General features: G+C 56.8%; 3 long non-coding RNA genes across 3 annotated transcripts in view; 1 reads left to right on the top strand and 2 right to left on the bottom strand.

Annotated features, from left to right (window-relative positions):
- Nucleotides 1-14,536, bottom strand: part of LOC148222745 (uncharacterized) — a 21,443-nt gene extending 6,907 nt beyond the window's left edge. The window contains exons 1-2 of the long non-coding RNA XR_015805287.1: nt 14,267-14,536; nt 13,633-13,726 (exon numbers count right to left, since the gene is read on the bottom strand). This is a non-coding gene — a long non-coding RNA (uncharacterized LOC148222745). The remainder of the gene's footprint in view (nt 1-13,632; nt 13,727-14,266) is intronic.
- LOC106855408 (uncharacterized) lies at nt 14,516-18,425 on the top strand. Its single transcript, XR_015805285.1, has 4 exons — nt 14,516-14,707; nt 17,066-17,133; nt 17,830-17,998; nt 18,226-18,425. It is a non-coding gene; the product is annotated as an uncharacterized LOC106855408 (long non-coding RNA).
- Nucleotides 16,210-21,171, bottom strand: LOC148222746 (uncharacterized). The gene is made up of 3 exons (XR_015805281.1): nt 20,783-21,171; nt 17,042-20,147; nt 16,210-16,615 (listed from the first exon to the last, which is right to left on the bottom strand). It is a non-coding gene; the product is annotated as an uncharacterized LOC148222746 (long non-coding RNA).
- Between the last annotated feature and the right edge of the window lie 559 nt (nt 21,172-21,730).

A 21,730-nucleotide genomic window follows, 5' to 3' on the forward strand; every position in this document is an offset into this window, starting at 1 on the left:
CGCATGTCTGTCTTGGTTCCAGCTCTGCAACAATTCAGCTGCTGCCCTAGAGCCTCCAAGCCCAGCCCAGTCCATATCCCAGTCCCACTGTGATTTCACCTCCAGCCCTGCCGTCCCCCACCCCAGCCACACAGTGGTTTCACCTCTGGGCGCACGGTCCCTTTCTCAGCTCCACACTTTCTTGCCCCTTTTCACTCACAATCCCAGCCCCACTTGCCATTTCCCTGACCACACACACACTCACTGCCAGTTCCAGCCCTACCACAGCTATCACACGCCCGGGCAATATGCCGGCAGGGAAGGGATTTCAGGCGCAAGCAATCCTACAGTCCCCCCTTTTTCAGCCCTACGTGTCCGTTCCATGCTCCGGCACACGACCCCGCCGCTCCACCAATAGCCCCGGGCTGCATTGATTTCAGCACACCAACCCCATCATCTTGATGGCAGCGCAACAGCGTCTACTCCACTGGCAGCTTGTGTCCCACCCCAAGTGATTTCAGCTCTTTCTCAAGCCACAAGCTTTATTGAACTGCCACTGCTGCTCTTCCACCTCCAGCTGAGCCTTTCTCCATCTCTGCCAGCGCAATCTTCTCCTGCTTCAAAGGGCCGCATGTCTGTCTTGGTTCCAGCTCTGCAACAATTCAGCTGCTGCCCTAGAGCCTCCAAGCCCAGCCCAGTCCATATCCCAGTCCCACTGTGATTTCACCTCCAGCCCTGCCGTCCCCCACCCCAGCCACACAGTGGTTTCACCTCTGGGCGCACGGTCCCTTTCTCGGCTCCACACTTTCTTGCCCCTTTTCACTCACAATCCCAGCCCCACTTGCCATTTCCCTGACACACACACACACACACTCACTGCCAGTTCCAGCCCTACCACAGCTATCACACGCCCGGGCAATATGCCGGCAGGGAAGGGATTTCAGGCGCAAGCAATCCTACAGTCCCCCCTTTTTCAGCCCTACGTGTCCGTTCCATGCTCCGGCACACGACCCCGCCGCTCCACCAATAGCCCCGGGCTGCATTGATTTCAGCACACCAACCCCATCATCTTGATGGCAGCGCAACAGCGTCTACTCCACTGGCAGCTTGTGTCCCACCCCAAGTGATTTCAGCTCTTTCTCAACCCACAAGCTTTATTGAACTGCCACTGCTGCTCTTCCACCTCCAGCTGAGCCTTTCTCCATCTCTGCCAGCGCAATCTTCTCCTGCTTCAAAGGGCCGCATGTCTGTCTTGGTTCCAGCTCTGCAACAATTCAGCTGCTGCCCTAGAGCCTCCAAGCCCAGCCCAGTCCATATCCCAGTCCCACTGTGATTTCACCTCCAGCCCTGCCGTCCCCCACCCCAGCCACACAGTGGTTTCACCTCTGGGCGCACGGTCCCTTTCTCGGCTCCACACTTTCTTGCCCCTTTTCACTCACAATCCCAGCCCCACTTGCCATTTCCCTGACCACACACACACTCACTGCCAGTTCCAGCCCTACCACAGCTATCACACGCCCGGGCAATATGCCGGCAGGGAAGGGATTTCAGGCGCAAGCAATCCTACAGTCCCCCCTTTTTCAGCCCTACGTGTCCGTTCCATGCTCCGGCACACGACCCCGCCGCTCCACCAATAGCCCCGGGCTGCATTGATTTCAGCACACCAACCCCATCATCTTGATGGCAGCCCAACAGCATCTACTCCACTGGCAGCTTGTGTCCCACCCCAAGTGATTTCAGCTCTTTCTCAAGCCACAAGCTTTATTGAACTGCCACTGCTGCTCTTCCACCTCCAGCTGAGCCTTTCTCCATCTCTGCCAGCGCAATCTTCTCCTGCTTCAAAGGGCCGCATGTCTGTCTTGGTTCCAGCTCTGCAACAATTCAGCTGCTGCCCTAGAGCCTCCAAGCCCAGCCCAGTCCATATCCCAGTCCCACTGTGATTTCACCTCCAGCCCTGCCGTCCCCCACCCCAGCCACACAGTGGTTTCACCTCTGGGCGCACGGTCCCTTTCTCGGCTCCACACTTTCTTGCCCCTTTTCACTCACAATCCCAGCCCCACTTGCCATTTCCCTGACCACACACACACTCACTGCCAGTTCCAGCCCTACCACAGCTATCACACGCCCGGGCAATATGCCGACAGGGAAGGGATTTCAGGCGCAAGCAATCCTACAGTCCCCCCTTTTTCAGCCCTACGTGTCCGTTCCATGCTCCGGCACACGACCCCGCCGCTCCACCAATAGCCCCGGGCTGCATTGATTTCAGCACACCAACCCCATCATCTTGATGGCAGCGCAACAGCGTCTACTCCACTGGCAGCTTGTGTCCCACCCCAAGTGATTTCAGCTCTTTCTCAAGCCACAAGCTTTATTGAACTGCCACTGCTGCTCTTCCACCTCCAGCTGAGCCTTTCTCCATCTCTGCCAGCGCAATCTTCTCCTGCTTCAAAGGGCCGCATGTCTGTCTTGGTTCCAGCTCTGCAACAATTCAGCTGCTGCCCTAGAGCCTCCAAGCCCAGCCCAGTCCATATCCCAGTCCCACTGTGATTTCACCTCCAGCCCTGCCGTCCCCCACCCCAGCCACACAGTGGTTTCACCTCTGGGCGCACGGTCCCTTTCTCGGCTCCACACTTTCTTGCCCCTTTTCACTCACAATCCCAGCCCCACTTGCCATTTCCCTGACCACACACACACTCACTGCCAGTTCCAGCCCTACCACAGCTATCACACGCCCGGGCAATATGCCGGCAGGGAAGGGATTTCAGGCGCAAGCAATCCTACAGTCCCCCCTTTTTCAGCCCTACGTGTCCGTTCCATGCTCCGGCACACGACCCCGCCGCTCCACCAATAGCCCCGGGCTGCATTGATTTCAGCACACCAACCCCATCATCTTGATGGCAGCCCAACAGCGTCTACTCCACTGGCAGCTTGTGTCCCACCCCAAGTGATTTCAGCTCTTTCTCAACCCACAAGCTTTATTGAACTGCCACTGCTGCTCTTCCACCTCCAGCTGAGCCTTTCTCCATCTCTGCCAGCGCAATCTTCTCCTGCTTCAAAGGGCCGCATGTCTGTCTTGGTTCCAGCTCTGCAACAATTCAGCTGCTGCCCTAGAGCCTCCAAGCCCAGCCCAGTCCATATCCCAGTCCCACTGTGATTTCACCTCCAGCCCTGCCGTCCCCCACCCCAGCCACACAGTGGTTTCACCTCTGGGCGCACGGTCCCTTTCTCAGCTCCACACTTTCTTGCCCCTTTTCACTCACAATCCCAGCCCCACTTGCCATTTCCCTGACCACACACACACTCACTGCCAGTTCCAGCCCTACCACAGCTATCACACGCCCGGGCAATATGCCGGCAGGGAAGGGATTTCAGGCGCAAGCAATCCTACAGTCCCCCCTTTTTCAGCCCTACGTGTCCGTTCCATGCTCCGGCACACGACCCCGCCGCTCCACCAATAGCCCCGGGCTGCATTGATTTCAGCACACCAACCCCATCATCTTGATGGCAGCGCAACAGCGTCTACTCCACTGGCAGCTTGTGTCCCACCCCAAGTGATTTCAGCTCTTTCTCAACCCACAAGCTTTATTGAACTGCCACTGCTGCTCTTCCACCTCCAGCTGAGCCTTTCTCCATCTCTGCCAGCGCAATCTTCTCCTGCTTCAAAGGGCCGCATGTCTGTCTTGGTTCCAGCTCTGCAACAATTCAGCTGCTGCCCTAGAGCCTCCAAGCCCAGCCCAGTCCATATCCCAGTCCCACTGTGATTTCACCTCCAGCCCTGCCGTCCCCCACCCCAGCCACACAGTGGTTTCACCTCTGGGCGCACGGTCCCTTTCTCGGCTCCACACTTTCTTGCCCCTTTTCACTCACAATCCCAGCCCCACTTGCCATTTCCCTGACACACACACACACACACTCACTGCCAGTTCCAGCCCTACCACAGCTATCACACGCCCGGGCAATATGCCGGCAGGGAAGGGATTTCAGGCGCAAGCAATCCTACAGTCCCCCCTTTTTCAGCCCTACGTGTCCGTTCCATGCTCCGGCACACGACCCCGCCGCTCCACCAATAGCCCCGGGCTGCATTGATTTCAGCACACCAACCCCATCATCTTGATGGCAGCGCAACAGCGTCTACTCCACTGGCAGCTTGTGTCCCACCCCAAGTGATTTCAGCTCTTTCTCAACCCACAAGCTTTATTGAACTGCCACTGCTGCTCTTCCACCTCCAGCTGAGCCTTTCTCCATCTCTGCCAGCGCAATCTTCTCCTGCTTCAAAGGGCCGCATGTCTGTCTTGGTTCCAGCTCTGCAACAATTCAGCTGCTGCCCTAGAGCCTCCAAGCCCAGCCCAGTCCATATCCCAGTCCCACTGTGATTTCACCTCCAGCCCTGCCGTCCCCCACCCCAGCCACACACTGGTTTCACCTCTGGGCGCACGGTCCCTTTCTCGGCTCCACATTTTCTTGCCCCTTTTCACTCACAATCCCAGCCCCACTTGCCATTTCCCTGACCACACACACACTCACTGCCAGTTCCAGCCCTACCACAGCTATCACACGCCCGGGCAATATGCCGGCAGGGAAGGGATTTCAGGCGCAAGCAATCCTACAGTCCCCCCTTTTTCAGCCCTACGTGTCCGTTCCATGCTCCGGCACACGACCCCGCCGCTCCACCAATAGCCCCGGGCTGCATTGATTTCAGCACACCAACCCCATCATCTTGATGGCAGCGCAACAGCGTCTACTCCACTGGCAGCTTGTGTCCCACCCCAAGTGATTTCAGCTCTTTCTCAACCCACAAGCTTTATTGAACTGCCACTGCTGCTCTTCCACCTCCAGCTGAGCCTTTCTCCATCTCTGCCAGCGCAATCTTCTCCTGCTTCAAAGGGCCGCATGTCTGTCTTGGTTCCAGCTCTGCAACAATTCAGCTGCTGCCCTAGAGCCTCCAAGCCCAGCCCAGTCCATATCCCAGTCCCACTGTGATTTCACCTCCAGCCCTGCCGTCCCCCACCCCAGCCACACAGTGGTTTCACCTCTGGGCGCACGGTCCCTTTCTCGGCTCCACACTTTCTTGCCCCTTTTCACTCACAATCCCAGCCCCACTTGCCATTTCCCTGACACACACACACACACACTCACTGCCAGTTCCAGCCCTACCACAGCTATCACACGCCCGGGCAATATGCCGGCAGGGAAGGGATTTCAGGCGCAAGCAATCCTACAGTCCCCCCTTTTTCAGCCCTACGTGTCCGTTCCATGCTCCGGCACACGACCCCGCCGCTCCACCAATAGCCCCGGGCTGCATTGATTTCAGCACACCAACCCCATCATCTTGATGGCAGCGCAACAGCGTCTACTCCACTGGCAGCTTGTGTCCCACCCCAAGTGATTTCAGCTCTTTCTCAACCCACAAGCTTTATTGAACTGCCACTGCTGCTCTTCCACCTCCAGCTGAGCCTTTCTCCATCTCTGCCAGCGCAATCTTCTCCTGCTTCAAAGGGCCGCATGTCTGTCTTGGTTCCAGCTCTGCAACAATTCAGCTGCTGCCCTAGAGCCTCCAAGCCCAGCCCAGTCCATATCCCAGTCCCACTGTGATTTCACCTCCAGCCCTGCCGTCCCCCACCCCAGCCACACAGTGGTTTCACCTCTGGGCGCACGGTCCCTTTCTCGGCTCCACATTTTCTTGCCCCTTTTCACTCACAATCCCAGCCCCACTTGCCATTTCCCTGACCACACACACACTCACTGCCAGTTCCAGCCCTACCACAGCTATCACACGCCCGGGCAATATGCCGGCAGGGAAGGGATTTCAGGCGCAAGCAATCCTACAGTCCCCCCTTTTTCAGCCCTACGTGTCCGTTCCATGCTCCGGCACACGACCCCGCCGCTCCACCAATAGCCCCGGGCTGCATTGATTTCAGCACACCAACCCCATCATCTTGATGGCAGCGCAACAGCGTCTACTCCACTGGCAGCTTGTGTCCCACCCCAAGTGATTTCAGCTCTTTCTCAACCCACAAGCTTTATTGAACTGCCACTGCTGCTCTTCCACCTCCAGCTGAGCCTTTCTCCATCTCTGCCAGCGCAATCTTCTCCTGCTTCAAAGGGCCGCATGTCTGTCTTGGTTCCAGCTCTGCAACAATTCAGCTGCTGCCCTAGAGCCTCCAAGCCCAGCCCAGTCCATATCCCAGTCCCACTGTGATTTCACCTCCAGCCCTGCCGTCCCCCACCCCAGCCACACAGTGGTTTCACCTCTGGGCGCACGGTCCCTTTCTCGGCTCCACATTTTCTTGCCCCTTTTCACTCACAATCCCAGCCCCACTTGCCATTTCCCTGACCACACACACACTCACTGCCAGTTCCAGCCCTACCACAGCTATCACACGCCCGGGCAATATGCCGGCAGGGAAGGGATTTCAGGCGCAAGCAATCCTACAGTCCCCCCTTTTTCAGCCCTACGTGTCCGTTCCATGCTCCGGCACACGACCCCGCCGCTCCACCAATAGCCCCGGGCTGCATTGATTTCAGCACACCAACCCCATCATCTTGATGGCAGCGCAACAGCGTCTACTCCACTGGCAGCTTGTGTCCCACCCCAAGTGATTTCAGCTCTTTCTCAACCCACAAGCTTTATTGAACTGCCACTGCTGCTCTTCCACCTCCAGCTGAGCCTTTCTCCATCTCTGCCAGCGCAATCTTCTCCTGCTTCAAAGGGCCGCATGTCTGTCTTGGTTCCAGCTCTGCAACAATTCAGCTGCTGCCCTAGAGCCTCCAAGCCCAGCCCAGTCCATATCCCAGTCCCACTGTGATTTCACCTCCAGCCCTGCCGTCCCCCACCCCAGCCACACAGTGGTTTCACCTCTGGGCGCACGGTCCCTTTCTCGGCTCCACACTTTCTTGCCCCTTTTCACTCACAATCCCAGCCCCACTTGCCATTTCCCTGACACACACACACACACACTCACTGCCAGTTCCAGCCCTACCACAGCTATCACACGCCCGGGCAATATGCCGGCAGGGAAGGGATTTCAGGCGCAAGCAATCCTACAGTCCCCCCTTTTTCAGCCCTACGTGTCCGTTCCATGCTCCGGCACACGACCCCGCCGCTCCACCAATAGCCCCGGGCTGCATTGATTTCAGCACACCAACCCCATCATCTTGATGGCAGCGCAACAGCGTCTACTCCACTGGCAGCTTGTGTCCCACCCCAAGTGATTTCAGCTCTTTCTCAAGCCACAAGCTTTATTGAACTGCCACTGCTGCTCTTCCACCTCCAGCTGAGCCTTTCTCCATCTCTGCCAGCGCAATCTTCTCCTGCTTCAAAGGGCCGCATGTCTGTCTTGGTTCCAGCTCTGCAACAATTCAGCTGCTGCCCTAGAGCCTCCAAGCCCAGCCCAGTCCATATCCCAGTCCCACTGTGATTTCACCTCCAGCCCTGCCGTCCCCCACCCCAGCCACACAGTGGTTTCACCTCTGGGCGCACGGTCCCTTTCTCGGCTCCACACTTTCTTGCCCCTTTTCACTCACAATCCCAGCCCCACTTGCCATTTCCCTGACCACACACACACTCACTGCCAGTTCCAGCCCTACCACAGCTATCACACGCCCGGGCAATATGCCGGCAGGGAAGGGATTTCAGGCGCAAGCAATCCTACAGTCCCCCCTTTTTCAGCCCTACGTGTCCGTTCCATGCTCCGGCACACGACCCCGCCGCTCCACCAATAGCCCCGGGCTGCATTGATTTCAGCACACCAACCCCATCATCTTGATGGCAGCGCAACAGCGTCTACTCCACTGGCAGCTTGTGTCCCACCCCAAGTGATTTCAGCTCTTTCTCAAGCCACAAGCTTTATTGAACTGCCACTGCTGCTCTTCCACCTCCAGCTGAGCCTTTCTCCATCTCTGCCAGCGCAATCTTCTCCTGCTTCAAAGGGCCGCATGTCTGTCTTGGTTCCAGCTCTGCAACAATTCAGCTGCTGCCCTAGAGCCTCCAAGCCCAGCCCAGTCCATATCCCAGTCCCACTGTGATTTCACCTCCAGCCCTGCCGTCCCCCACCCCAGCCACACAGTGGTTTCACCTCTGGGCGCACGGTCCCTTTCTCGGCTCCACACTTTCTTGCCCCTTTTCACTCACAATCCCAGCCCCACTTGCCATTTCCCTGACACACACACACACACACACTCACTGCCAGTTCCAGCCCTACCACAGCTATCACACGCCCGGGCAATATGCCGGCAGGGAAGGGATTTCAGGCGCAAGCAATCCTACAGTCCCCCCTTTTTCAGCCCTACGTGTCCGTTCCATGCTCCGGCACACGACCCCGCCGCTCCACCAATAGCCCCGGGCTGCATTGATTTCAGCACACCAACCCCATCATCTTGATGGCAGCGCAACAGCGTCTACTCCACTGGCAGCTTGTGTCCCACCCCAAGTGATTTCAGCTCTTTCTCAACCCACAAGCTTTATTGAACTGCCACTGCTGCTCTTCCACCTCCAGCTGAGCCTTTCTCCATCTCTGCCAGCGCAATCTTCTCCTGCTTCAAAGGGCCGCATGTCTGTCTTGGTTCCAGCTCTGCAACAATTCAGCTGCTGCCCTAGAGCCTCCAAGCCCAGCCCAGTCCATATCCCAGTCCCACTGTGATTTCACCTCCAGCCCTGCCGTCCCCCACCCCAGCCACACAGTGGTTTCACCTCTGGGCGCACGGTCCCTTTCTCGGCTCCACACTTTCTTGCCCCTTTTCACTCACAATCCCAGCCCCACTTGCCATTTCCCTGACACACACACACTCACTGCCAGTTCCAGCCCTACCACAGCTATCACACGCCCGGGCAATATGCCGGCAGGGAAGGGATTTCAGGCGCAAGCAATCCTACAGTCCCCCCTTTTTCAGCCCTACGTGTCCGTTCCATGCTCCGGCACACGATCCCGCCGCTCCACCAATAGCCCCGGGCTGCATTGATTTCAGCACACCAACCCCATCATCTTGATGGCAGCGCAACAGCGTCTACTCCACTGGCAGCTTGTGTCCCACCCCAAGTGATTTCAGCTCTTTCTCAACCCACAAGCTTTATTGAACTGCCACTGCTGCTCTTCCACCTCCAGCTGAGCCTTTCTCCATCTCTGCCAGCGCAATCTTCTCCTGCTTCAAAGGGCCGCATGTCTGTCTTGGTTCCAGCTCTGCAACAATTCAGCTGCTGCCCTAGAGCCTCCAAGCCCAGCCCAGTCCATATCCCAGTCCCACTGTGATTTCACCTCCAGCCCTGCCGTCCCCCACCCCAGCCACACAGTGGTTTCACCTCTGGGCGCACGGTCCCTTTCTCGGCTCCACACTTTCTTGCCCCTTTTCACTCACAATCCCAGCCCCACTTGCCATTTCCCTGACACACACACACACACACACTCACTGCCAGTTCCAGCCCTACCACAGCTATCACACGCCCGGGCAATATGCCGGCAGGGAAGGGATTTCAGGCGCAAGCAATCCTACAGTCCCCCCTTTTTCAGCCCTACGTGTCCGTTCCATGCTCCGGCACACGACCCCGCCGCTCCACCAATAGCCCCGGGCTGCATTGATTTCAGCACACCAACCCCATCATCTTGATGGCAGCGCAACAGCGTCTACTCCACTGGCAGCTTGTGTCCCACCCCAAGTGATTTCAGCTCTTTCTCAACCCACAAGCTTTATTGAACTGCCACTGCTGCTCTTCCACCTCCAGCTGAGCCTTTCTCCATCTCTGCCAGCGCAATCTTCTCCTGCTTCAAAGGGCCGCATGTCTGTCTTGGTTCCAGCTCTGCAACAATTCAGCTGCTGCCCTAGAGCCTCCAAGCCCAGCCCAGTCCATATCCCAGTCCCACTGTGATTTCACCTCCAGCCCTGCCGTCCCCCACCCCAGCCACACAGTGGTTTCACCTCTGGGCGCACGGTCCCTTTCTCGGCTCCACACTTTCTTGCCCCTTTTCACTCACAATCCCAGCCCCACTTGCCATTTCCCTGACACACACACACACACACACTCACTGCCAGTTCCAGCCCTACCACAGCTATCACACGCCCGGGCAATATGCCGGCAGGGAAGGGATTTCAGGCGCAAGCAATCCTACAGTCCCCCCTTTTTCAGCCCTACGTGTCCGTTCCATGCTCCGGCACACGATCCCGCCGCTCCACCAATAGCCCCGGGCTGCATTGATTTCAGCACACCAACCCCATCATCTTGATGGCAGCCCAACAGCGTCTACTCCACTGGCAGCTTGTGTCCCACCCCAAGTGATTTCAGCTCTTTCTCAACCCACAAGCTTTATTGAACTGCCACTGCTGCTCTTCCACCTCCAGCTGAGCCTTTCTCCATCTCTGCCAGCGCAATCTTCTCCTGCTTCAAAGGGCCGCATGTCTGTCTTGGTTCCAGCTCTGCAACAATTCAGCTGCTGCCCTAGAGCCTCCAAGCCCAGCCCAGTCCATATCCCAGTCCCACTGTGATTTCACCTCCAGCCCTGCCGTCCCCCACCCCAGCCACACAGTGGTTTCACCTCTGGGCGCACGGTCCCTTTCTCGGCTCCACACTTTCTTGCCCCTTTTCACTCACAATCCCAGCCCCACTTGCCATTTCCCTGACACACACACACACACACACTCACTGCCAGTTCCAGCCCTACCACAGCTATCACACGCCCGGGCAATATGCCGGCAGGGAAGGGATTTCAGGCGCAAGCAATCCTACAGTCCCCCCTTTTTCAGCCCTACGTGTCCGTTCCATGCTCCGGCACACGACCCCGCCGCTCCACCAATAGCCCCGGGCTGCATTGATTTCAGCACACCAACCCCATCATCTTGATGGCAGCCCAACAGCGTCTACTCCACTGGCAGCTTGTGTCCCACCCCAAGTGATTTCAGCTCTTTCTCAACCCACAAGCTTTATTGAACTGCCACTGCTGCTCTTCCACCTCCAGCTGAGCCTTTCTCCATCTCTGCCAGCGCAATCTTCTCCTGCTTCAAAGGGCCGCATGTCTGTCTTGGTTCCAGCTCTGCAACAATTCAGCTGCTGCCCTAGAGCCTCCAAGCCCAGCCCAGTCCATATCCCAGTCCCACTGTGATTTCACCTCCAGCCCTGCCGTCCCCCACCCCAGCCACACACTGGTTTCACCTCTGGGCGCACGGTCCCTTTCTCGGCTCCACACTTTCTTGCCCCTTTTCACTCACAATCCCAGCCCCACTTGCCATTTCCCTGACACACACACACACACACACTCACTGCCAGTTCCAGCCCTACCACAGCTATCACACGCCCGGGCAATATGCCGGCAGGGAAGGGATTTCAGGCGCAAGCAATCCTACAGTCCCCCCTTTTTCAGCCCTACGTGTCCGTTCCATGCTCCGGCACACGACCCCGCCGCTCCACCAATAGCCCCGGGCTGCATTGATTTCAGCACACCAACCCCATCATCTTGATGGCAGCCCAACAGCGTCTACTCCACTGGCAGCTTGTGTCCCACCCCAAGTGATTTCAGCTCTTTCTCAACCCACAAGCTTTATTGAACTGCCACTGCTGCTCTTCCACCTCCAGCTGAGCCTTTCTCCATCTCTGCCAGCGCAATCTTCTCCTGCTTCAAAGGGCCGCATGTCTGTCTTGGTTCCAGCTCTGCAACAATTCAGCTGCTGCCCTAGAGCCTCCAAGCCCAGCCCAGTCCATATCCCAGTCCCACTGTGATTTCACCTCCAGCCCTGCCGTCCCCCACCCCAGCCACACAGTGGTTTCACCTCTGGGCGCACGGTCCCTTTCTCGGCTCCACACTTTCTTGCCCCTTTTCACTCACAATCCCAGCCCCACTTGCCATTTCCCTGACACACACACACACACACACTCACTGCCAGTTCCAGCCCTACCACAGCTATCACACGCCCGGGCAATATGCCGGCAGGGAAGGGATTTCAGGCGCAAGCAATCCTACAGTCCCCCCTTTTTCAGCCCTACGTGTCCGTTCCATGCTCCGGCACACGACCCCGCCGCTCCACCAATAGCCCCGGGCTGCATTGATTTCAGCACACCAACCCCATCATCTTGATGGCAGCGCAACAGCGTCTACTCCACTGGCAGCTTGTGTCCCACCCCAAGTGATTTCAGCTCTTTCTCAACCCACAAGCTTTATTGAACTGCCACTGCTGCTCTTCCACCTCCAGCTGAGCCTTTCTCCATCTCTGCCAGCGCAATCTTCTCCTGCTTCAAAGGGCCGCATGTCTGTCTTGGTTCCAGCTCTGCAACAATTCAGCTGCTGCCCTAGAGCCTCCAAGCCCAGCCCAGTCCATATCCCAGTCCCACTGTGATTTCACCTCCAGCCCTGCCGTCCCCCACCCCAGCCACACACTGGTTTCACCTCTGGGCGCACGGTCCCTTTCTCAGCTCCACACTTTCTTGCCCCTTTTCACTCACAATCCCAGCCCCACTTGCCATTTCCCTGACACACACACACACACACACTCACTGCCAGTTCCAGCCCTACCACAGCTATCACACGCCCGGGCAATATGCCGGCAGGGAAGGGATTTCAGGCGCAAGCAATCCTACAGTCCCCCCTTTTTCAGCCCTACGTGTCCGTTCCATGCTCCGGCACACGACCCCGCCGCTCCACCAATAGCCCCGGGCTGCATTGATTTCAGCACACCAACCCCATCATCTTGATGGCAGCCCAACAGCGTCTACTCCACTGGCAGCTTGTGTCCCACCCCAAGTGATTTCAGCTCTTTCTCAAGCCACAAGCTTTATTGAACTGCCACTGCTGCTCTTCCACCTCCAGCTGAGCCTTTCTCCATCTCTGCCAGCGCAATCTTCTCCTGCTTCAAAGGGCCGCATGTCTGTCTTGGTTCCAGCTCTGCAACAATTCAGCTGCTGCCCTAGAGCCTCCAAGCCCAGCCCAGTCCATATCCCAGTCCCACTGTGATTTCACCTCCAGCCCTGCCGTCCCCCACCCCAGCCACACAGTGGTTTCACCTCTGGGCGCACGGTCCCTTTCTCGGCTCCACACTTTCTTGCCCCTTTTCACTCACAATCCCAGCCCCACTTGCCATTTCCCTGACACACACACACACACTCACTGCCAGTTCCAGCCCTACCACAGCTATCACACGCCCGGGCAATATGCCGGCAGGGAAGGGATTTCAGGCGCAAGCAATCCTACAGTCCCCCCTTTTTCAGCCCTACGTGTCCGTTCCATGCTCCGGCACACGACCCCGCCGCTCCACCAATAGCCCCGGGCTGCATTGATTTCAGCACACCAACCCCATCATCTTGATGGCAGCCCAACAGCGTCTACTCCACTGGCAGCTTGTGTCCCACCCCAAGTGATTTCAGCTCTTTCTCAACCCACAAGCTTTATTGAACTGCCAGCTCTTCTGCTTTGCTTCTGTATCCACGTTGCCTCTGTCGTGCCATTTAACGGTGTTTCTGCCTTCCACGGAAGTATCTTTTTTTTCGTTCTATCTCTGTGTGTTTTCAGGTGAACTCCTAAACCCGTATTCCAGTCACGATGTGAGAATACTTACTCCACTAACATCTCTAGACTCCCTATCCCATCCCTTAATGATTTTATCTCCAGCCACACATATCCCATCCTGTCTCTATATTCCTTAACACATCCCCAAAGCAGTTATGTCCTCAAGCCCTACCATATTTCTCCAGCTCTGCTTCCTCAGCTCCAACTCCTCAGCTTCTCACTGCCAGCAGCTAAAAGCTGATCCTGCTTCTCACTGCAGCCCGGAGCTGTTGATAAGGCCAGAAATCGGTTACCGTCATTAATTCAGTATTTCTAGGAGCTGTCCTATCCGCCCCCACAGGATCCTAATTCTGGGGACTCTTGAGGCCTGATGCCTAACACTTACCTTCTCCCCCCACTCCCTCGGGCCTTAGCCCAGCACTCTCCTAAAGGCTCCCTCACCTCCCCAAGGCTGCCCGTGTTTCAGCCCTATCCCTATAACCTTTAACAAATTAATATCAGGTAGGCAGTAAAAAAAACTTACTAGGAACGCAATAAAAATAGCAAAATAATGAAGCAGTCTATTAAAGAAAAAAATCGTGATTATTACAAATAAAAGCAAAATAAAATAAGAAAACCGCAAAAAGTCACCTTTATTCCCGGTATTTTAAACCACATAATCTGCCCTCAGTAGTAGCAGCCGGTCCCCCTGCATTGCTCCAGGCCCCCCACAGGCCGCCCGAGCCGCACAGGGCACAAAGAACGGAGCACCGCCGGCCCCGCTGCCCCAGGACACTGCCAGCCTCGGTAGCCGCATCCGTGCTCACCAGCGCTCCCCGGATCGGCAGCCGCGCGGGTCCCGTCCTGGCGCTGAGGCGCTCCTCAGATCGCGCACCTGCAGCCTCTGCCGCCGCTGCTCTCCACCGTCCCTCGTCGCTCGCCGCCGCACTATTGGCCGCACACCTCCCAGCGCACGCTATTTATGCCCCAGGGCCGGCCAGGCCAGCCAATCACAGGCCGAGGCAGCGCCGGCCCGCCAATCACAGCCCGCCCGTTCCCGCCGTGCTCGGCTCCAGCCCCTACAGTCCCCTCAAGCCCCGCTCCCGCGATTCCGCCCGCTTCCCGCCGTCTCCCAGTTTCCCTGGCAGAACTCCGGGGCGCGACTTGAACGGGGGGGCTCCCGCCCGCCCTTCCTCGGCTTCAACAGCACCTGCTGAGGCTCCCCCACCAGCGGCACGGCTCTGCCGTCTCCCGAAACAGCGTCTGAGGTGAAGAGCGGGAGCGGGGCCGCGATTGAGCGGGCCGAGCTTGGCGGGGCCGTGCCCGGATTGAAATGGCGGCTCTGATTGGACAGGGCGGAGAAAGGCGGGCCGGGATTGGAGGGGCTTGGAAGCTGCGAGGCTGCAGCCCATGGTAGCGCGGGGCGCCCAGCCGGGCGGAGCCAGGGCTGCTCAAAGAGTCCGTGGTCGCGCTGGGTCCCGCTTCCGAGACCCCTCTCCCCTTCTCCGACCCTCTCTCGTGCCCAGGTCCCGGCTAAAAGGCCCCCGCAGAGCTCTCACCGGAGCGCCCCATCGGCATTCGGGACAGGGGGCGGGGTGGGGCGTAGCCTGCAGGCTGCCCGGGAGTGGCTCCGGGTGGCAAAGGCGAGCTCTGCGATCGCAGCCTGGACCAGGGAGCAGCGGTGACTTGGTGGGGAGAGGGGAGGTGGCGGAGGAGCGGGGAGGGCCCCTAAGGCACAGGGCAAGCAGAGCAAGTCCAACTCCCGTGCAGTCCCAGCGACACGCAGCTGTTTGCTTATGACTGCGATGGCTGCAGGGATGGCTGCGCGCTCTCCCCAGAGTCTCTCCCCAAAACCTGGCTGCTGGTTTGTGTGACCAGGCATAGGAATAACTGTATTCCCTGGGGATGTCCTTATGGAGAAAGGTTTATTTACGTGCCCTGAGTTTATTCAGTGTATCTTCAAAGTGATGGGAACTGATTTCATTGAAATGCCAGGGGTGCCAGAGCTCAGAGCCAGGGAAACCCCTGTGGGACGGGGTTTAATGCCCATATTCTCAATCCCTCGAGGCAGCAGCACTGGAGCACTTGCACCCAAACATGACCGAGGTGCTGAGTGCTGGCAGGAGGCAAATTCAGGGATTGGACAGTAGGAGTTTGAACTGCTCCTGTAATCCCAGACCTGGAGCTGTGCTTTAGAACTCCCAGGAGATGCTGCCTCACTCAAACCTTGTTTAAAGCTCAGCATCCCTCCTGCTCCCTTGGAATTACTGTTGTTTCCGTTGTTGCTCTTTCCCAATAACATGATGACTATTATTGTAAATTCCCACTCAATTTCTTCCATAGCCCTCTGCTTCCCAGAGGTGGTGCTTTAGAAAAGTCCCTCCAGCATGGGAAGGTGCTTTTGGCTCCAGACACATTCCCAGTCCTTGGGAGCAGCTGGACCTGTGCTGTCCCCAGCAGGTGAAGCAGAGGTGCCCTCCCTCCCTCCCTCTCTCCCCTGCTGCGCTTTGGCTTTTTGAGGAGGGTCTGAGGGAGTTCTTTGTCATTCCAGGACAAAATAAGCCCTGGTCCCACTAAAAGCAGAAAGAATCATTTTATCCTTGTTTTTGGATACACATATTGTGTTTTCTGCTGGAATCCCAGTCACAGACCCCAGATCAATGTGCAGTTTAAGGGCTTACACCTTGACCAGGACAATTTCCTGTCTCTTACCATGGAAAATAGGGGAAGACTCAGACTGGACTGGAGCCAGAACCCAGAACGGGGAAAGTGAGGAAGCGTGCTCAGCACAAGCAGAAATGCACTTTTATTGAGTGCCAACAACTCAGTTTTGTGATAGAGGGAGGGTTAAAGAAAATAAAGTAAAGAGAGAGAGAGAAAGAGGGAGATAGGGAATAGCTACCGACAGACGAGATGGATGTCCTCGTGGTCTGGTCCAATAGATACCGGGGTTCTCGTGGTTCCAGCCAGTAGACTCCGGTGTCCTCGTGGTCCCTGCCAATAGACACGTCTTCTGTGGGGAGATCTCAAAGGCTTCTCCAGAGGGTCGCTTTCTTACAGTCCTTTTCCAAAGCGAGTGGCGTCTGGCCAAGAGGTGTGGAGATTTATGGGCCATTGTGAGGTGCTCCAGACAGAACATGCAGTGGTGCTCCGAGAAGCAGCTGTAGGTGCAGTACCTGTTCGAAGGCATTGTACCATAGCAGCACGGCAAGCAGAGCGCACCAGCAAACAGTCCCTTGGCCAGCAGCCACCTGGACCAGGCCAGAACTCCTGTCCAGAAGTGAGTGGGTGGGGGGTCCTCGGGATAGCCTCTATCCTCGCAATGGTCATGAGGTGTATGAGGGAACTCCGGACCGACTCTTACACTGGGCAAAGGGGATTAGATGGAGAAAAATGCCTTCATGGAAGAGGTTTTCTCCCGTGCAGATCAGGCACGAGGCAGGAAGTGAACTTTTGAAATCAGCTGCTCTGCCTCCAGGAAACGTCACTCACATCCTCATGAATGACACGACCCGTGCCCACTGCTCACGATCCACCTAACTAAAATCGAGAGTTGGTTTGGGTTTGAGGACTTGAAATAACTTTGAAACAAAAGAAATCACCTTTTTCTTCTCTCTTTCTTTCAGATGCTGGACTTGGCTCTGTGGGTGTCTGCTGAGCTCTTGCTGCAGGGGACTTTCAGCCCTGAATGGCTGTGAGTTTGTGTTCTTCTCACTAGGCTATCAGAAATAATTTCAGTATAATTAGAAATTTTCGAAATATTCAGCTAAAAATTTCACCTCTATCCCCCTAAGTTTTCCCAGTTTTTTCCAGCTAGGAGCTGCACAGAAGTCAGGCAGGGGAAATGACATCAAAATAAAATGACGTCAAAATAAGACTATAAATATATTTGTATAAACATATAATATGAACAAATATAAGTAACAAATCTATATAAAATATATAGTATATAATATATATCCTTAAAAAGGAAGCACAACTGGGCTTCCCCCCCCCAATTTAAACTGTAGGATGATGAAAATACAGGAGTTACCCTCAATTCAAACCCATAAAAGAGCATTGTCAAGGTTCTCCTTTTCCATTTGAACTGGAAAAAAATGGAAAATGGGGATTCCCTATCAGCTGATATCCCTGACATCATGGAAAAAGCAGGGTTTTCTTCAATTGATACCATTAAAATTGCAGGGAAGGAGATTCCCCTCAATTTAAACACAGACAATTATGGAAAAGAAAATGTTTTCCCTCAACTTAAAATTATTTTTTTCCTAATAATGCAGGAAATCTTCCAGACCCAACCTGCCACCACTTAGAAACCCAGGTGCTGTTTGAGTGCCAGCTGCCTGCTCCAAACTGCCATCAGGAAACTGGGAGGGTGGTTTTTCTTTCGCAGGGAAATAGGTCACTGTGTCACGGTCCATGTTCCAGGGACTGTGCTTCTGCCTGCTAAAATTCCGAACAGATCAAGATTTCTGTCAGACCCAAGCTGCCACCACTTAGAAGCCCGGCTGCCTTTGGAGTGACAAACGCCTCCTCCAAACTGGTATCAGGAAAGTGGGACGGTGAGTTTTGCTTCACAGGGAAAAGGGTCACCCTTCGTGTCAGGGTTAGGGGGTGGTGCCGGGATATTGGGTTAGGGTTAGGGGTGGTTCTGGGGGAGTGTGATGGTTAGAGGTGGTGCCGGGGGCTGGAGTCAGGGTTAGGGGTGGTGCCGGGGGCTGGCTTTTCTCAGTATTAAGTACAGTGCTGTGTAGATGTGTCTTGTAGCCCTTTGCCTTTCATCTGGCAGGCAAGTCACCATGCAAGCTCACTTTCAGTCATAGAGTGTAAGTGGAAATCATCGTGGTGCGGCGTCCGGACTTGAGAGCGGTATTCCGCAGCAAATCTGACCTATCCGCTTGGCCGTCTTGGAACTGACTAGTTTCTGCTACTCGCAGGCATATCGAATAGGTGTACTTTCCATGGGAAACTCTCAGCAGATGTCTGAAACGACGTTTTACCTTGACGTTTACAAAGCCGGCATTCGGGAGGGGCGATGCTGGGAAAGGTCCCGCCCCTCACAGGGGCGAAGGACCCGTTCGCTCTCCTCGCGGGACTGCAGCTCCCCGTGGCTCGCAGCCCGGGACTACAACTCCCGGCGGGCCGGGGCGGACGCGCAGGGCTGTGCGCCGGGGTAGCGGGATGTGCGCGGGCAGCTGCCGGCGCCTCTCCCGCTCGGGACGGAGCCCCAGGAGCGACGCTGGAGGGGTGAAGCCTCCGTCCGGCCGCCTTCATGGAGCTGAGCAGGTGGCGCTTGGGAGACAGGCAAGGGATGGAATCAAGGAGTGTCCCAATCCTTGAGGAAATCCCCCTGAATGAACGCCCCAAAAAACCCCGACCAGAACTGAGAAACCTCCTGCCTCTGTATGAGTGCAAAGGGTGTGCAAGGAGTGTGCAAATAGTGTGCATTAGCAATCGATCGGCAGGCATTGGCAATCGACCGCCGATCTAATCGATCGGCAGGCATTGGCAATCGACCGCCGATCTAATCGATCGGCAGGCATTGGAAATCGATCGCCGATCTAATCGTTCGGCAGGCATCAGCAATCGATCACCGAACTAATCGATCGACAGACGCGATCAATCGATCGCCGAGCTAATCGATCGCCAGGCATTCGCAATCCATCGGCAGGCATTTCTAATCGATCAGCAGGCGTGATCAATCGAGCAACGATCGAATCAATCGGCAGGTATTACGAATTGATCGCCGATCTAATCGATCGGCAGGCGCGATCAATCGAGCTCCGATCTAATTAATCGGCAGGCATCCGCAATCGATCACCCATCTAATCGATCACCGACCTGATCCATCGGCAGGCACGGTCACTCGATTGCCGATCTAATCGATCGGCAGGGATTAGTGATCGATCGCCGAGCTAATCGATCGGCAGGCATTAGCAATCGAACGCCAATTATGGGATGAACGCAGGAGCAATTGAGCACTGAGAGATGGATCTAGGCAGGAGCAATCGAGCACAGAGTGATGTATCAGGATCCTGCCACCCTTTACAAACCTAGCCTGCTGTTTGAGTGCCAACTGCCTCCTCCAAACTGACATCAGGAAACTGGGAGGGTCAATTTTGTTTTACAGGGAAAAGGACCACAGTTTGCGTATAGGTCCCTGTTCCAGGAACTGGGCTTCTGCCTGCTAAAATTCCAACTGACGCAGGATTTCTCCCAGACCAAAGCTGGCACCACCTAGAACTCTGCTTGCCCTTGGAGTGGTCCTGGATGGCCCCAGGGGCCCTGTTCCGTGTCTTCATGGTTTCTGGAGTGTCCTGCAACACTGGGATAACTTTCATATTTTTGTGTCCTTCTCAATGGCAGGATCACTCCCAGGAGTCCCAGTGTCCTCCCTGTGACCCTAGTTTCCTCCCAGCGTGCCTTCCAATGTTCCCATTTCCCTCACAGTTCTTCCAGTGTCCCTGCCAGTGCTCCCAGTTTTCCTAGTGCAAGTACTGGACACACAGCAGAAGCGGTTCCGTCACTGCTTTGACCCTTTATTGCCACCATGGGAAGCAGCCTGACCCATAAACAGTCTGCATTTACCTTTCAACAGAGTCAACACTGAAACAGAACACATCTCTGTTCTAGTCGAGATGCCTTGAGGTACACCTGTAGATCCTGCCAAGTGTCCTCGAGCAGCCAGAGCAGAATAAGGTTTCTACCAAGCTGTAAGTAAGAAATAACATTTATTCAGAAGAAAATTAAAGGAAGCACCCCTCCCCATGCCTTTTCTAAAAAAAATATCAGGCATTAGAATTCTTTTGAGCATTCATTCTTGCTTTACACAGTGTAAATTATGAGCGCTCATCTTTCAGCCTGAATTTGCAACAGCTCCTCAGGCTGATGGACCTCGGCAAGACCTTCAGAATCACTAAACTGTGGAAGGCACCTTCAAGCTCATTCAGTGCCACCCCCTGCCCTGGGCAGGGACACCTTCCACTATCCCACATTGCTCCAAGCCCCAGTGACCAGCCTGGCCTTGCACACTTCCAGGGATCCAGGAGCAGCCACAGCTTCTCTGGGCACCCTGTGCCAGGGCCTCTCCACCCTGCCGAGGAATAACTGCTTCCTGATATTTAATCTAAACCTGTTTACCTTCATCCTAAAGCCATTCCCCTTGTCTATCAGGACATGTCCTTGTGAGAAATCCCTCTGCCTTACCCCATATGCGGAATGTGTTCCAGGGCCTCACGGGGGCACACAAGCACTCTGGCTGGACCCTTTACTGGGCTTGTCCTCAGCGCCTTCCCCGGGAAGCCCCGGCTGCCCCGGGACTGTGCTCAGCCAGGACCGGCCCTCACCTTCTGCACTCGCCGAGGAGCTCAGAGACCTTGTGCTCTGTGTGCACGGCGACGCTGGCAGCCGCACCTGCAGCGGGAGGGAGGGATGGCGGCATTGACCGCGGGGACGCGCCGGGGTCGCAGGATGCAGCCGCCCTCCATGGCACTGCCCGCCCGGCTCGAGGTGTCACGCCCGGGCCGCGGCAGCCCGCGCACAGGAACACCGGGGATAGGGGGGGCCTCGCGCGCCCGCCCGCCGCTCCCGCTCTGCTGCTCCTCGGCCCGGCCGCTGCCCGGCTCCAACACGGACCGCTCCAGCACCGGGCACTCCGCCATCGTGTCCCGCCCCCGGAACCGCTCCCGGGGCTGCCCGAGAACCGCTCCCGATGTCCGCCCCGGGCCCGCCCCATGCTCACCCCCGGCCCCGGCCCCGGCCCCGGGGAGGGCCGCCGCGCCGACACGATGACGCGGCGGCTCGGGGGGGGCGGGACGGCGCGGGACGGTGACGCGCTGATGCCAGGAGGCGGGCCGGGGTGCCGAAGTCGGGCGCCGGCGAGGCAGCGACGTCGGGCCGACCCGATAACGCGCGGGGCCGCGGGCCCATGCGGAGCCCGGCCCGCTAGGGAGGGGCCGCAAATGGCACCGAGGCTTCTGCTTCGGCTTCTGTCCGTGTCGGCGGGGAGGCCCCAGCCAGCGGTGCCCCTCTCCCTCGGCGACACGGGCGTGGAACTCGGCATCGGGCGCTGCATCGCCGCGGACAGCAGGGGGCGCACGGGTACCGATACTGCCATGGGGCCCGGCGCTGCTCTCCTGCTCCGCCGCCAGGCGGCGCTGCGCTGCCGTCCTGCCGCGCCTCCGGGCACGCTCGGTTTCCTCGGGGCCCTCGGGACCGGCCGGGACGCGGGGACTGCCCGTGCCGCCCCCATGACCCCCCCAAACCCCGCCGCTCCCCGCGGTGCCAGGGAATTT

The sequence above is a fragment of the Sturnus vulgaris genome, chromosome 9, assembly GCF_052056855.1.
Source record: "Sturnus vulgaris isolate bStuVul1 chromosome 9, bStuVul1.hap1, whole genome shotgun sequence".
NCBI classification, from domain to species: Eukaryota; Metazoa; Chordata; class Aves; order Passeriformes; family Sturnidae; genus Sturnus; species Sturnus vulgaris.